The following is a 16,072-nucleotide window of genomic DNA, read 5'->3' as shown; positions in this document are numbered from 1 at the left end:
TGCAACCTTATAAGTGGAACAAAAAAAACAACAGTGGTGATGGTGATTGTGCATGATGAAAAATAAAGATGATGAGTTGGGTTTTATATTGATTAAGTAATGAGGATGGTGGTTTTGGGTAGCTGTTCGTGGTGGTTCGAGTGGTGGTTTTTATTGTGGATGGCAGTAGGGAGAACAACAGCTAATGTAGCTGCAACAGATGCAATATATTTTTGATTATATTCGGGCTATAAGACAGGAGAGTAATAGCAACAAAAAGGAGACTAGGAGCAGGGTTAGATGACGGTTTTGTGGGATGTTTTCAAACAGAAAAATAGAATCAAAACGAGTAACAGTTGGCGGTTTTAAGGTGTTGTCGTGTGATGTAGGGAAAAAACAAGGAACACCGATTTGTCGGATGATGATACTCAAAGATGTTAGTTTGCCTCATGGTTTGTGATTTCCAACCGTGAAATAGAAAAATATAAAGGAAGGTGGTAAAGTGGTTTGGTGATCATGTGTAATAGATGGGGTATACATATATATCATCTATCCATAACGTAATTGTATTAATAATAATATAATATTATGTAATAAAGTAAAAGAAGAAAGCACTGAAGGGTTATTTTGGGTGGGTGTTTGTCGACTAGAAACAGGAAAGAAGAGAAGGAATGGTTGGTTTTATGTGTACTCCATGTATCATGTAAACATATATAATACAATATATTGATAGTGGAGATCATAGAAACCAAAAACAGTAATATGGGTTATAGCATTCATAATTCAAACGTGCATAATTAACTTAATAATAAACTCAGCAGCCTCAAATTTTTTTTCTTTCTTACCGACAGTTAGATATTTTTAATTCGCTAAGTGTTATATCGTGCCCGTTGTTAATCAGTAGCGGATAAAAGTCTTCAGAAAAATCCCAAATTTTTAGATTAACTATATTTATTTATTTTGGTCATTATGGTATAAAATTCGATCCTTAATTTGTTAAATAAAAATTACATCAACTGTCCCTCTCAATTCTAGGTAAAATATAAAAAGTGTTAAAATTTAATAACTAGATCCTAAATACATTCTTAGTAAGCCTAAAATTTATAGAACTCATTTGCGTATCACCGTTTATTTTAAAATTACATAAGTTTGAATTTAACTTGCTTAATATCCATCGAATGGCATTTGAGTGTTACTGGCGTTTACTAAATAGATTTGAAATTATAAAATATATATTTAATATACTTTATTTATATATAGAGATATATTTTAAATAATTATTATTATAATATCAAATTTTATTTTATTTCACATAATAAATTCTAATAATTAAATCATATAATATTTCAAATTATTATTATATATTCATATATTTAAATATATATGTATCTATTTACAAATAGTTGTTCGTGAATCGTCGAGAACAGTCGAAAGGTAATTGAATATATGAAACAGTTCAAAAAAAATTTGAGACTCAACATTACAGACTTTGCTTATCGTGTCGAATTCATATAAAGATTAAGTTTAAATTTGGTCGGAAATTTCCGGGTCGTCACATGTATAGTTCTCGGCTTTGAAGTAGTCACACCGCTTTGAATATTCTCGGTCAAACCCTTCGCATATAGAGTGATCTTGCGGCGTTCGGGAGTAACCATATGCGGACACATAAGAGCAAGCTCAAAGAATCTCTTGTTGTAACTGGCCAAATTGGTACCCACTAGCTTCAAGTTTTGGAGTTCCTGCTCTATCTTAACAGTTTTAGTGTAGGGACAATACTCTTCGATCATCCGTCGTTTCAAATCCTCCCATGGAGTCTCAAAATCCTGATCCATTCCTACGGAATTTACATAAGTATTCCACCATGTCAAAGCGCCATCAGATAGCTTACATGATGCAAACTTCGTTCTATCCGCATCTCTACAACCGCTGATACGGAACACAGACTCAAGCTTCTCAAACTAACGAGTTAATCCAACTGGACCTTCGGTGCCATTAAACGAGTGTGGTTCACAACTCAAGAAAGTCTTATACGTACATCCTGCTTGTCCATTGTTTTGAGGGTTAGCTGCATCCTGATTTCGCTGATTCGTAGCGTTCACATTGTTGCTGTTGGTTCCATTACGGAGTTCTACCACGACCTCGGTCAATCCTTCGGAGATCCAACGACGAACATCAGCTTGGGAAACTTTCTTGGGCGGCATTATCTTTCTGGTCAAGATAATACATTCGGTTAGCGTCAATGAAATCGACATATGAAAATTATACTAGCAACGGGATGATGCATAGTAGATAATATTAAATCATAATGATTCTAGTAGGTCTAATGATAAGTAATAGCGATACATAGCGTTTAGTAGTAGCAGTAGTAAAGACAATGTACACTAGTAGCATTATCACTAATTAACAAAAGCAGTAGCAACACTAAGCATGATCAATCATTAATAAATCCAACACTTAATGTAATAAAATCTCATTCATACATCATGCATAACCAACAAAAGTAACATATCTTCTCATGTCATAAGCAAAACCACATAAGTAAAATCACATCTAGCAATGTATGTGCGAATATCAATTAATAAACAGTAATATTCAAATAGTATTCAATAGCGTGGAACAAGTCTAAACGAGCGATCTCTATTTGCGTTTTTGGAACTCCTTCAACAAATACTCGACCATCTTCTCCAAATTCTCGACTCGCAAAGTGAGGTCAATGGGTTGTTGTCATTAGCAGCAGCTCTGGAGGTACCAGGTTTAGAAGTAGATGTAGAAGCATCGTACGGATGGTAACGTTGACACATCTTTAGTGACTGACTGTTATAGCGAAAACTCTTACAAAATGGGTTGTTGCCTGGAGCAGGTCCTTTCGGCATCCTACGGTGGGATCTCGGTCCATAGGGGTTAACATAGTCGGGATTAAAAAAAGGTGACTGGGGAGAATCAGGTATTCCAGGTTCAGATCTGGATTCGGTTTCCGAGTCTTCCTTGGGATTCTCTTCCAGTTCTTTTCCCTTGGGCTCATCCTCGTGCTCGGTTTCCATCTCGGGTTCTGTCTCGGTATCATCTACAAACTCGAGTATCGTATTCCCTTGTGCTTGCACGGTTTCCTCGGATTCCGTGTCGGAGTCGGTAAGAATGATAGGATTGGAAGAAGTCATCTAGCACTCAAATAAACACAAAGTTAGTTCATCTAGTAATCATGTCATCATAGGAATCATGTAACATAGCAATTAATCTAACTAGGGTTCATGCAATTTAACAAGTCTAAGGTTACAGTCTAGACACATTAGACGTCCTAACGTTAGACTCTCTAATGCAGCCTAGTCCTAGGTAACCGATCTGCTCTGATACCAAATGTAATACCCCGTCAGAATCCACTAACAGAATTGATAGTGCTCCAAATGAACATATATTTAGGCACAATATCCTTCCAATATGTAAAGCTTTTAGTTGTAATTGTTCTATTTTTATGTAATATTCGTTTAAATAAATAAGTGCGAAGACAAAAGAAGAAAACGACGATTTAAAGACGCAAATGATCAAAAAGCTCAAATGTACAAGATATAATTCAAGTGGTTCAATTTAATGATAAGAAACGTCTAAAAATTACAAGAGTGCAAGCCGCGAAACCTAAAGTACAAGATATCCCTGCGTACGAAAGGACGTTCGAAAATCCGGAACCGGGACCTGAGCTAACTATCAATGCACGACGCAACGGACCTAAAATTACAAGTCAACTATGCACAAGAATATAATATATATATATATATATATATATATATATATATATATATATATATATATATATATATATATATATATATATATATATATATATATATATATATATATATATAATTAATATAAATTATATATATTTAAATAAAATGTCGGCAAAACTAGAAAACAAAGTGATTGAGCTGGATCCAACTGGCCATGCGATCGCATTACCTGGCTGCCTTATTCCCATGCGATCGCATGGCAGGGAAATGGTGGCCAGGTCCTATAAAAGCCAGCGAATTCGACGAGTGTTTAACATCTTTTTCTTTTCCTTCTCTGTAACGAAAACAAATATATATATTTATAATATTAAGTTTAAATTAAGTTTAATAATAATTGGTTTAATGTAAGAAATGTTTTAAGGTTTTGTAAGTCAAAAATTCTGTCCGTGCAACGCTACGCAATTAATCACCACTGTAAGCTATGTTTTTCCTTTTTAATTTAATGTCTCGTAACTAAGTTATTATTATGCTTATTTGAGCCAAAGTAATCGTGATGTTAGACTAAATATTAAGACGGGGTTATTAGATTTTGTACCATAATTAAGGTTCGGACAAAAGACCGACACTTGTGGACATTGGACTATTGACTATTAATAGATAGAGGGTATTGTCTAATCGAATGACAACTCATTAGAATCTGTCGAACCTATCTTCAAATTAGTTAATCTAATGATTATTAAAATGATTATGTATGTTCTATTTATTGACGTTTATACGACATCTTTTACGATCATTTAATTAATTATTCGGGTTGGGTAATTAATTATTCATTCTGATCAAGTGGGTAAATTAATATTCATATCTCATTAAAACATGGGTGGATTACATACAAGGATAATTGGTGTAATTGTTAAAAAAATATTAAAACCTTGGATTACATGCAGTAGATAACCTGGTGTAATTATTAACAAAGTATTAAAACCTTGTTACAGTTCGAATCCCTAATTAGTTGGAATATTTGACTTCGGGAATAAGGTTAATTTGACGAGCATTTTATAATTATGACCGATGGACTATTATGGACAAAAACCAGATAGGTATCAAATAGACTAGGACAAAGAACAATTAACCCGGGTAACAATTAATTAAAATCAAAACGTCAAACATCATGATTACGGAAGTTTAAATAAGCATAATTCTTTTATTGTATTTCTCATCGTACTTTTAATTACTGTCATTTTATTATTCGCAATTTTATATTTCGTCATTGTTATTTATTTTACGCATTTTAATTATCGTCATTTATCTTTACGCTTTATTTAAAATCGACAAACCGGTCATTAAACGGTAAACCCCCTTTTTATAATAATATTACTACTTATATATATATATATATATATATATATATATATATATATATATATATATATATATATATATATATATATATATATATATATATATATAGGGGCAGGATCAATGGGGAAGTAACCAATCGGGGGGAAGCGGGGGAAGCAAAATTATTATTTTTTTCGTTTTTTTTGGAATTTTTTTTCCGGCATCAAGATCACACGAAAATATGAACATTTAGAAGAGACACTTCGTGATGAATGTTATTATTTAGGCGGGAAAACGATCTTAAAAAATAACATTCAAGATAATATTGTTCGTAAAGAATATGAACGTTTTTTTTTCATGTTTTGTGAAGTAAAATTTAGCCCGATTTAGAGTTTAGGGTTTAGGGTTTTGAGTTTAGAGTTTAGGGTTTAGGGTTTGGTGTTTTGGGTTTATTCCATAAACCCAAAACACCAAATCCTAAACCCTAAACCCTAAACTCTAAACCGTTCTTGTTAAAAACTCAATCTAAATCCTAAATCTAAACCCTAAATCTAAACCCTAAACCCTAAATTTCTAAACCCTAATATCTAAACCCCAATAGCTAAAACCTCAATATACGCTCGAAAAACACGATAATTGTTATATATTACTTCTTCGAGCATTTTCCCGCCAAAATAAAAACATTTATCAAAAAGTGTATCTACTAAATGTTCATATTTTCATCTCATCTATAATGTTCGTGAACAAAGTTTTTTCAAAAAACGAAAAAAAAAAGTTTTTTGCTTCCCCCTGCTTCCCCCCGATTGGTTACTTCCCTCTTGATCCTATCACTATATATATATATATATATATATATATATATATATATATATATATATATATATATATATATATATATATATATATATATATATATATATATATATATATATAGTTAATAAAAATATAGCGTTAAACTCAGCTAGCTCCCTGTGGAATGAACCGGACTTACTAAAAACTACACTACTCTATGATTAGGTACACTGCCTATAAGTGTTGTAGCAAGGTTTAGGTATATCCATTCTATAAATAAATAAATAACTTGTGTAATTTGTATCGTATTTTGTAATAAAAATAATACTATTTCGTATACACCGCTGCACACATCAAGTTTTTGGCCCACTGCCGGGGAACTAGCAAAACGCTATATTTTTACGCTATATTTTAGTAAAACTATATTTTTGTAAAAATATATTATTTCTTATTTCATAAAAATATTTTGTATTTATAATAAGTGTTAAAAATAATAAAAAGAAAAAAAGTTATATATATTTTTAAGACTTTATTTATAAAATTAAAAAGTACTTTTATTTTTAAGATTTTAAAATATAAGCTAATTATATTTTATATAAATAATCTATAAATATTTTCTTTATTAAAATCAAAAATCAAATAAAAATATAAATTGGGCCGAGCCTGTTAAAAGCCCGAATGAATTTAGGATTTGTTGGGCCATGCGATCGCATGACCCGGACGACCAAACCTCATGCGGTCGCATGAGATGGTCTGACAGGCACAATACCTAGGACTCATTTATTTCATGTAGGGTTTTTAATTTATTATTATTATTATTTAGGGTTTAAGTTTATTAATTAGTTTTTAGTTCTAGTTTTTATATTTAAATTGTGATATTAATTTTATATATTATTTTTAATTATATAAAATTAATTCTTTTATAAAATAATAATATAAAAATAATATCTTTATAAAATTTGTATTTTTATCATTTTAGTTATAATTTGTATTTTTATCGTTTATTTTGTAATATTTATCGTTCGCTATATAGTTTTAAGTTTAGTATTTTGCCATAGTTATTTTTATATTTCTAGTTTTTAGACTTTACCGTAAAATCCTTTAAGTGCTTTTTCTTTATATTAAGATTTAGGCGCTTTAGAATTTTGCGACGCCATTTATATATTTTAGTGCCTTTTAAGTTATTGCCGTTTTGGATATAGATTTCCTTTTAAACTTTAATACCTTTAGGCGCAACTTTTTAGATTTAGTTTTTAGACTTTTAAGTTTAGGCGCTCTACTTTCTTATTTTTATTTTTCGATTTTTTATTTTTCGACGTTCTTCGACGTATTCTTTTTCTTTCTTATTTCTCGACGCTCTAGTTTTTAGGACATAGATTTTTATTTCAAAAGTTCGACGAAAAAATTATTTTAAGCAGTTAAATTGATAGACATTCAAATTTTCTGGTTCGTAGTAATAGTTGGATTTGTTAGTGGCGAATTGTGGGCTTCCGATTTAAAGGGTCCTGACTACCTGCTGCATCTATTGGCTATTCAAAACGTGGGCAAAATCAGAAAAGTCTATTAATTTGATAACTTATATAATTTTTATCTTTTATAACTAATAGGATATTCAGTGAATGCACCGAGCAAAACGTTCACCACCTTTCATACGTTCACCACCTGTAACTCGATCAAGATATCTTGCCAATATTGTTTTCTTTAGAATCATCATCTAGTCGACCAAGTACTCCAATTCAAATTTCCGATAATCCTTTTTTTGAACCCGACCTCACAATTGAGAACCCGAAGGATATTCAGGGACAATTTAGAGATCCTGAAACACTAATCATTCCTCCTGAACCACAAATCACTCATCCAGAGATTGTCGAGGAAGAAACCATTAAGTCAGAATCCTCTAGTGATTCAGATTCAACAAATTCAATCATGGAAAATTCGGAACCTCTAAGTATGGAAGACCGAATGAGAGCCACACGCATTGGCCAAGGTCATGCCATTATTAAGCCAGACATTAATGCGCCAGATTATAAAATCAAAGGACAAATCCTACACATGGTAACTAATCAATGCCAATTTAGTGGTGCACCGAAGGAAAATCCAAATAAACATCTTCGAACCTTTAATAGGATCTGTACTCTATTCAAAATCAGAGAACTTGAGGATGAACAGATCTATCTCATGTTGTTTCCCTGGACTTTAAAGGGAGAAGCCAAAGATTGGTTAGAATCATTACCTAAAGGGGCGATTGATATATGGGATGTTTTAGTTGAAAATTTTCTTAAACAATTCTTTCCGGCATCTAAAGCCGTGAGACTTCAAGGAGAAATTGTTACGTTCACGTAAAAGCCAAATGAAACATTATATGAGGCGTGGACAAGATTCAGAAAGTTGTTGAGAGGATGTCCTCAACATGGTTTAGACACTTATCAAATAGTACAAATATTCTACCAAGGATGCGACATTACTACACGAAAAGACATCGATATAGCAGCTGGTGGTTCCATTATGAAGAAAACCGCAACTGAAGCTTATAAAATTATTGATAACACTGCTTCCCACTCACATGAGTGGCATCAAGAAAAATATATCGTTAGATCATCTAAAGCGGCCATGACTTTGATTCCGTTTTTGCAAAAATAGATGCTTTCGAGAGACGAATGGAAAAGATGAATAAAGATATTCAAGCAATACGAATCAGTTGTGAGCAATGCGGTGGACCACACTTAACGAAAGATTGTCACATTGAATAAACGATGGAACAATGTGAATATGTTTCATACATGAACCAAAGGCCGGGAAATAATTATCAGAATAATTATCAACTGCCAAGGCCAAACTTTAATCGAAATCAAAACATTCTTTACAATCCAAATGGACCCAACAATAACTCATACAATCAACAAGGTCCGAATAACCAACCAACTCAAAACAACACTTTAAATCAACAAAGACCTGGCTTGTATAAACCACCACAACAAACCGAAGAGAAAAATCCAAATCTGGAAGAAATGATGGCAAAGCTAATGGAATCTCAAACACGATTTATTACAACTCAAACCCAAATGAATGAGAGGTTTGATCAGTCATTAAGAACTCAACAAGCTTCCATTTTGAATCTAGAAAAACACGTAGGTACTCTTGCTAGCATGATGAGTGAGAGGGAACAAGGAAAGCTACCAAGTAATACTGAAATAAATCCTCGGAATGAGAATGTTAATATGGTTTCAACAAATTCTGAAAAACCAGTATCAGAAGATGGGAATGTTTTAGATGTGAGTAACAATGAAGAAGTTACAACACCACCACCACCCGAGTATGTAAAGCCAGTGGTGCCACCATACAGACCACCCATCCCGTTTCCAAGAAAAGGAGTTGAGTATGAGCAAGTAATAGTTAATAAAGTTTGTGATACCTCTGGAAAGAAGAAGAAGAAGAATAATAAGAAAATACAAGAAACAAAAACCGTAGAAGTAAACCCAGTAAAGACAGTTCCACCAAAACCTCCACCCAGGTTGGGTGATCCGGGTGAATTTATTGTTCCTTGTCTACTTAGTGATTGTGTCATGTATGATGCACTAGCAGATTTAGGGGCGAGTGTGAGTGTTATGCCTCTTTCATTATATAAGAGATTAGTAGTAGGTGAGTTAAGTCCAACAGAGATGAGTGTTCGACTCTTTGATCAAACCATTAAGCACAGAGTTGGAATTGCTGACGACCTACCCGTTCAAGTGGGTAATTTAACCTTTTTAGTCGAATTCATTGTCATTGACATAGAAGAGGACTCAAACATTCCTCTAATTTTAGGTCGACCATTCTTAGCGTCCACCGGGATGTTATTTGATGTAAGAGAGGGTAGAATGACACTTAGTGATAGTGAAAAATCGATCACATTTGTGAGTCGAAAGTCTAAATCTCCACCAACCAAAACCGTTGAACCGATAAAAATGATCGATGAGAAGCATATTGTTTTATCAACTCCAACGGTAGTACTTAACAATAATAAAACGCCTAAGTGTGGGGAAGATGAAGTAACACCTAATAATGACTTGATAACAAAGAACCCCGTTGTTGATACGAAATTAAATGACCCCGTTATTAACAGTTCAATGAAGAAACTTATTAAACAGATTCGCAATGCTAGAACCAAGGGGAAATTTAAGTTATGTAACCGGTTAGTATCAAATCTTTCGCCTAAATAAAAGGCGAAACTAGTTGAATTTGTGGATATTACACAGGAATCTGACCAATGGCTTAAAGCAAAAGTCACAGATATGCAAGTTGATTATGGTCCAAGAGAAATTGACAATGAAGTTAATCACAAATTCGACACCACATCTACCTAAGTGTGGGGAGATTCAAATGTTCTAAGAAGTAATGCTGTCTAGGGTTAGTTGTTCTGTTCTCGTGTAGTTCCGAGAATGGAATTCAATTGGTCTTTTCCACTAGCAGACACTAAAGAACTAGTTTTCTCCCCCCATTCTGAATTTTTGTTTTGTAGGTTTTGTATGAAATTAAGACGCATTTTTAAATTTAAGTTTTGTGTGAAAAAAAATTACTTTATTTCATTAAGTTTAAAAAAATAATTTTTAAAATTCATCGTAAGTTGAAGACTAGGTCATGGAACCGAAATTGCTTTACCCGAGGGCGGGGCGAAAAATTTTGTTATTATTATTTTTAATTTTATTGATCTAAAGTATACCAAAAAAATTAAAAAAACCCAAAAATCTTTGCTTTTAAACAATCGCTTTAAAAACGACAATTTTTAAATTTTGTCGAGGGACGGACTAGGTAAACGTACCGAAACTATCTAAAGTAAAAGGAAACAAAATTTTAAAAAATTAATCATTTAAATTGTTTTAATAAATAAAGGTTTTATATATATATATATATATATATATATATATATATATATATATATATATATATATATATATATATATATATATATATATGTTTGTAGTTTATCTTATGTACAAAACAGGATAAAACAACGCATTTTCAAAGACTGACATTAAAGTTCAGCAAAAGCTACTAATTTTGACGACAAGACGCAAAATATCAAATGTGATATAAAATAATATGTTTGCAAACTCGGTATTTTTAATCACTTTTCTACACTAATCATCCTCATGAATTTATAATTGTAGTCAGATTTCAATCAAATGAGGGCATTGTATGATCTCAAGTGTGGGGAAGGGTTATAAATTCTCTTAGGTTTACACTTAGTTTAATTGCCAAATGTTGTGAAAATTTGAAAAATTTTCAACTAAATGAATTCAAAATCATGTTTATACATATTTATGAACGATAAAACTAGGTGTTAATACCGAAATTATTGTTACCTCGGAGAGAACAAAAATGGAGAAACAACCCAAAACGCTTGAATTCATTTAAAATAAAGGAGAATAAAAAGGCAAAGAAAAGAATAAATTAAAGCTAAGTGTGGGAAGAATTTACCAAGTTCTTCAAAACATATATCACATATTTGTACAAGATTATTGCAGGTACTTTTGCTTTGGACTAAACTAATCAGTTTTACCCGATTTATTGTAATACATTTGAAAGAAAGATGGATCTACACAATGAATCAATTCCATCATTAAAAGGAAGTAAAGTCTTCCGAAAAAGACACATGCTTCTTGATTTAGGTCAGGAAGTTGTCATCCAGACCAGCTGTAGGTTGACGAAAAATCTAGAAAAGTCATCTCTAAAATCAGCAGGAAATCCACAGACCTCAACATCAAACAGGGTCGCCAAGTGGTCAGACTTATCCTAGCCATGAGAGGATCTGTCTCGTAAAATGGGAAGGGTGCAGTGCAAATTAGCTTGATAAGACTAATGAATCAGACCCCCAGAAAGGATAATCTCCTTAAAGATTAAAAATCGGCTTTTAAGCCTGATATTACTCAATCCTTGAGATTGACTTTAAAGATTGAGAATTACAAACTGTTGGAATTCAATGATATCTAAACTCGAGTTTGAACGAGAAAATATTTTGATCAAAATAAAACCGATTTGTTTTCTAAAAACCTATTTTCAATGCGTTCATTACCATTGAACGTAAAATCCTAAGAATTCACTGGAATTCATTAGGTCACCTGAACCAAATCGAGTATCAACCGTAAGAACGGTGGTTGCATAGCATGGTCAAAGACAGGACCTTGTGCCAGACCGAAAAATTATAGGGTGATCTTTACTATTGCTCTTACAAAGGATAGTAATTGCATCCGACACGTTGTAATCCATGAACATCTGCATGTCATTAGACATTGCCTTAACAGTTGCTTGTTCAACGCTTTCCTTTACAACCGGACGGTAGTTTACCGAAAGGTAATATACGGAACAAGTATACTGGACGTGTTGCTTTCTTAATACAAGGATTAGCAAGTGGGTGACACAAAACCACAAGTGTTTGAGCTAAAATTTTCAAAACTGAAACCCACAAAACCCACAAAAATAATTTGCAAACATCGGTGAAGGGTTATTCCGGAAAACTTATCTAGGGTAAAAGCTAGAATGAATTTTCAAAAGATCAAATGTTTTCATAAAGATCCAATTTCCTTAAAGGATCTAAATTTTTATAGTCATGTGGGACTGTAAACCACATCGTTACTATCATTGTTCATACCGCCGTATCAAAATCACTGATGTATAAAGTGTGAGAAAAAAAAAGTGATTCGAGTGAAGTGTGATTTTATTTTAAGTTATGTATTGCTTGAGGACAAGCAACGCTCAAGTGTGGGGATATTTGATAGTGCTCCAAATGAACATATATTTAGGCACAATATCCTTCCAATATGTAAAGCTTTTAGTTGTAATTGTTCTATTTTTATGTAATATTCGTTTAAATAAATAAGTGCGAAGACAAAAGAAGAAAATGACGATTTGAAGACGCAAATGACCAAAAAGCTCAAATGTACAAGATATAATTCAAGTGGTTCAATTTAATGATAAGAAACGTCTAAAAATTACAAGAGTGCAAGCCGCCAAACGCAAAGTACAAGATATCTCTGCGTACGAAAGGACGTTCGAAAATCCGGAACCGGGACCTGAGCCAACTATCAACGCGCGACGCAACGGTCCTAAAATTACAAGTCAACTATGTACAAGAATATAATATAATATAATATAATATAATATATATATATATATATATATATATATATATATATATATATATATATATAATTAATATAAATTATATATATTATATATATTTAAATAAAACGTCGGCAAAACTAGAAAACAAAGTGATTGAGCTGGATCCAGCTGGCCATGCGATCGCATGGCCTGGCTGCCTTATTCCCATGCGATCGCATGGCAGGGAAATGGTGGCCAGGTCCTATAAAAGCCAGCGAATTCGACGAGTTTTTAACATCTTTTTCTTTTCCTTCTCTGTAACAAAAACATATATATATATTTATAATATTAAGTTTAAATTAAGTTTAATAATAATTGGGTTAATGTAGGAAATGTTTTAAGGTTTTGTAAGTTAAAAATTCTGTCCGTGCAACGCTACGCAATTAATCACCACTGTAAGCTATGTTCTTCCTTTTTAATTTAATGTCTCGTAACTAAGTTATTATTTTGCTTATTTGAGCCAAAGTAATCGTGATGTTAGACTAAATATTAAGACGGGGTTATTAGATTTTGTACCATAATTAAGGTTTGGACGAAAGACCGACACTTGTGGATATTGGACTATTGACTATTAATAGATAGATGGTATTGTCTAATCGAATGACAACTCATTAGAATCTGTCGAACCTATCTTCAAATTAGTTAATCTAATAATTATTAAAATGATTATGTATGTTCAATTTAGTGACCTTTATACGACATCTTTTACGATCATTTAATTAATTATTCGGGTTGGGTAATTGATTATTCATTCTGATCAAGTGGGTAAATTAATATTCATATCTCATTAAAACAGGGGTGGATTACATACAAGGATAATTGGTGTAATTGTTAACAAAGTATTAAAACCTTGGATTACACGCAGTCGATAACCTGGTGTAATTATTAACAAAGTATTAAAACCTTGTTACAGTTCGAATCCCTAATTAGTTGGAATATTTGACTTCGGGAATAAGGTTAATTTGACGAGCATTTTATAATTATGACCGATGGACTATTATGGACAAAAACCAGATAGGTATCGAATAAACTAGGATAAAGGACAATTAACCCGGGTAACAATTAATTAAAATCAAAACGTCAAACATCATGATTACGGAAGTTTAAATAAGCATAATTCTTTTATTGTATTTCTCATCGTACTTTTAATTACTGTCATTTTATTATTCGCAATTTTATATTTCGTCATTGTTATTTATTTTACGCATTTTAATTATCGTCATTTATCTTTACGCTTTATTTAAAATCGACAAACCGGTCATTAAATGGTAAACCCCCCTTTTTATAATAATATTACTACTTATATATATATATATATATATATATATATATATATATATATATATATATATAAAATAGTTAATAAAAATATAGCGTTAAACTCAGCTAGCTCCCTGTAGAACGAATCGGACTTACTAAAAACTACACTACTCTACGATTAGGTACACTGCCTATAAATGTTGTAGCAAGGTTTAGGTATATCCATTCTATAAATAAATAAATAACTTGTGTAATTTGTATCGTATGTTGTAATAAAAATAATACTATTTCGTATACACCGCTGCACACATCAGGAATATTAACTCCTGGTCCCACAGTTTAGTGGTCACGCCCTCTATATGTGACTTTTCCGAAAAGTATTCGCATCACTTATCAAATCAAGTCATTTATTAAAGAAAATGTAACTTGAAAATGTTTGACATAAATGACTAATGTATATGAACTCAAAACATCTTGAAACAAAATAGTTTAAATGCGAATATTTGTTCTTGAAATGAAAATGATAAATATGCTGGACGCCGTCCAGTTCTATCAGCAACCAGCATAATAACTTCAATTAAGCGGAAGCACTACCTCTATGTACCTGAGATGAAACATGCAAAACGTCAACGAAAAACGTTGAGTGAAACTACAGGTTTAGTAAATAATTTCGTAAGTTAGGCCACAAGATTTTCTTAGGAAACATCATAGGAAAAGTATACATTATCATGAGCACTTGATTATAAAGCTTTAACCTTTGCGTGAGCCGAGCACACGTCTTTAGTTTACCCTATCATTGCATACACCGATCAAGTGTACGAGTAATAACAAAATAGACGCCTGTCATGTTTAGGCGAGGTCTGTCAAACCTAACGGTACCGTCCCTATAAGTCGAGCTTACAAAGTAACTAATATAATCAAGCTAAGGGATATTTGATCTGAACTCATATGTATAGTCATTTAAGTTACTTGTGCCTAATATGTAAAACATTTGTAAAAAGCATGCATCTTATCCCTGTAAAAATATAGTAGGGATCGTAGACTCGCCTTAGCAAAAGCACTTGTAATTTCTTAGTAAAACGTACGGTTGTCAAACAATCTCGATTGAACAACGTAACCTAAATAAGTAAATCATCTTAAGTATACACTTATAGGTCAAAACATGTCAACCCATAGTGTACGCAAAGTGCTAGTGCTCAGACTGACTCAACGAACAAGTAAAAGTCAACTAATCCAAGCAAGTCAACAAAAGTCAACCAAAGTCAATCCTAAAGTTAACTCGGTAAAAGTGGTCAACTAAAGTCAAACATCTCAGTAGGTCACACAAACATGATCAATAAGTCAAACCTAGGTCAAGTATCACTTTACAAGTCATAATTAAGCACATTGCACTTTTGCACCTTAGAACATGCCTTAGAAATTCGTACGTCGTAGAAAGATCCAACTATAGCTCATAGCACATAAATCATTAAATCATGAACAACTCCAGATCTTAACTACACTTAAAATATATTCCAAAAAGTACAGCCAAAGCCTCATACAATAAATAAAAGTCAGAATTCATAAGGGGTCTAATCATAGTTCATTACAGAAATTTCTGCCCGCGCGTCAGCTTTTAAACATTTTTCATAAAATATAGAAAATATATTTTGATGAACGACCAATTGGAGTCATCTCAAAATTTTAGTGATAAAATAATCTGAAACATTGCTTTAGCCAATTTGTAATGTTTTGCAAACCTTTACAGAATCGTCAGTTTTGTTCATCAAACAGACATATCATTTAGACGAGCATAGATCTCATGGAAAATCACGTTCTTGTAAGTCCGCATACAAATGAAA

At 32.3% G+C, this 16,072-nt stretch overlaps 1 non-coding gene across 1 annotated transcript; it reads right to left on the bottom strand.

Moving 5' to 3' along the window:
- Positions 1 to 8,141: 8,141 nt before the first annotated feature.
- LOC139850799 (small nucleolar RNA R71) lies at positions 8,142 to 8,248 on the bottom strand. The gene has a single exon (XR_011760179.1). It is a non-coding gene; the product is annotated as a small nucleolar RNA R71 (small nucleolar RNA).
- Positions 8,249 to 16,072: the final 7,824 nt, after the last annotated feature.

The sequence above is a fragment of the Rutidosis leptorrhynchoides genome, chromosome 5, assembly GCF_046630445.1.
Source record: "Rutidosis leptorrhynchoides isolate AG116_Rl617_1_P2 chromosome 5, CSIRO_AGI_Rlap_v1, whole genome shotgun sequence".
In the NCBI taxonomy this organism is placed as follows: domain Eukaryota; kingdom Viridiplantae; phylum Streptophyta; class Magnoliopsida; order Asterales; family Asteraceae; genus Rutidosis; species Rutidosis leptorrhynchoides.
This window is presented reverse-complemented; position numbering and strand designations above follow the sequence as displayed.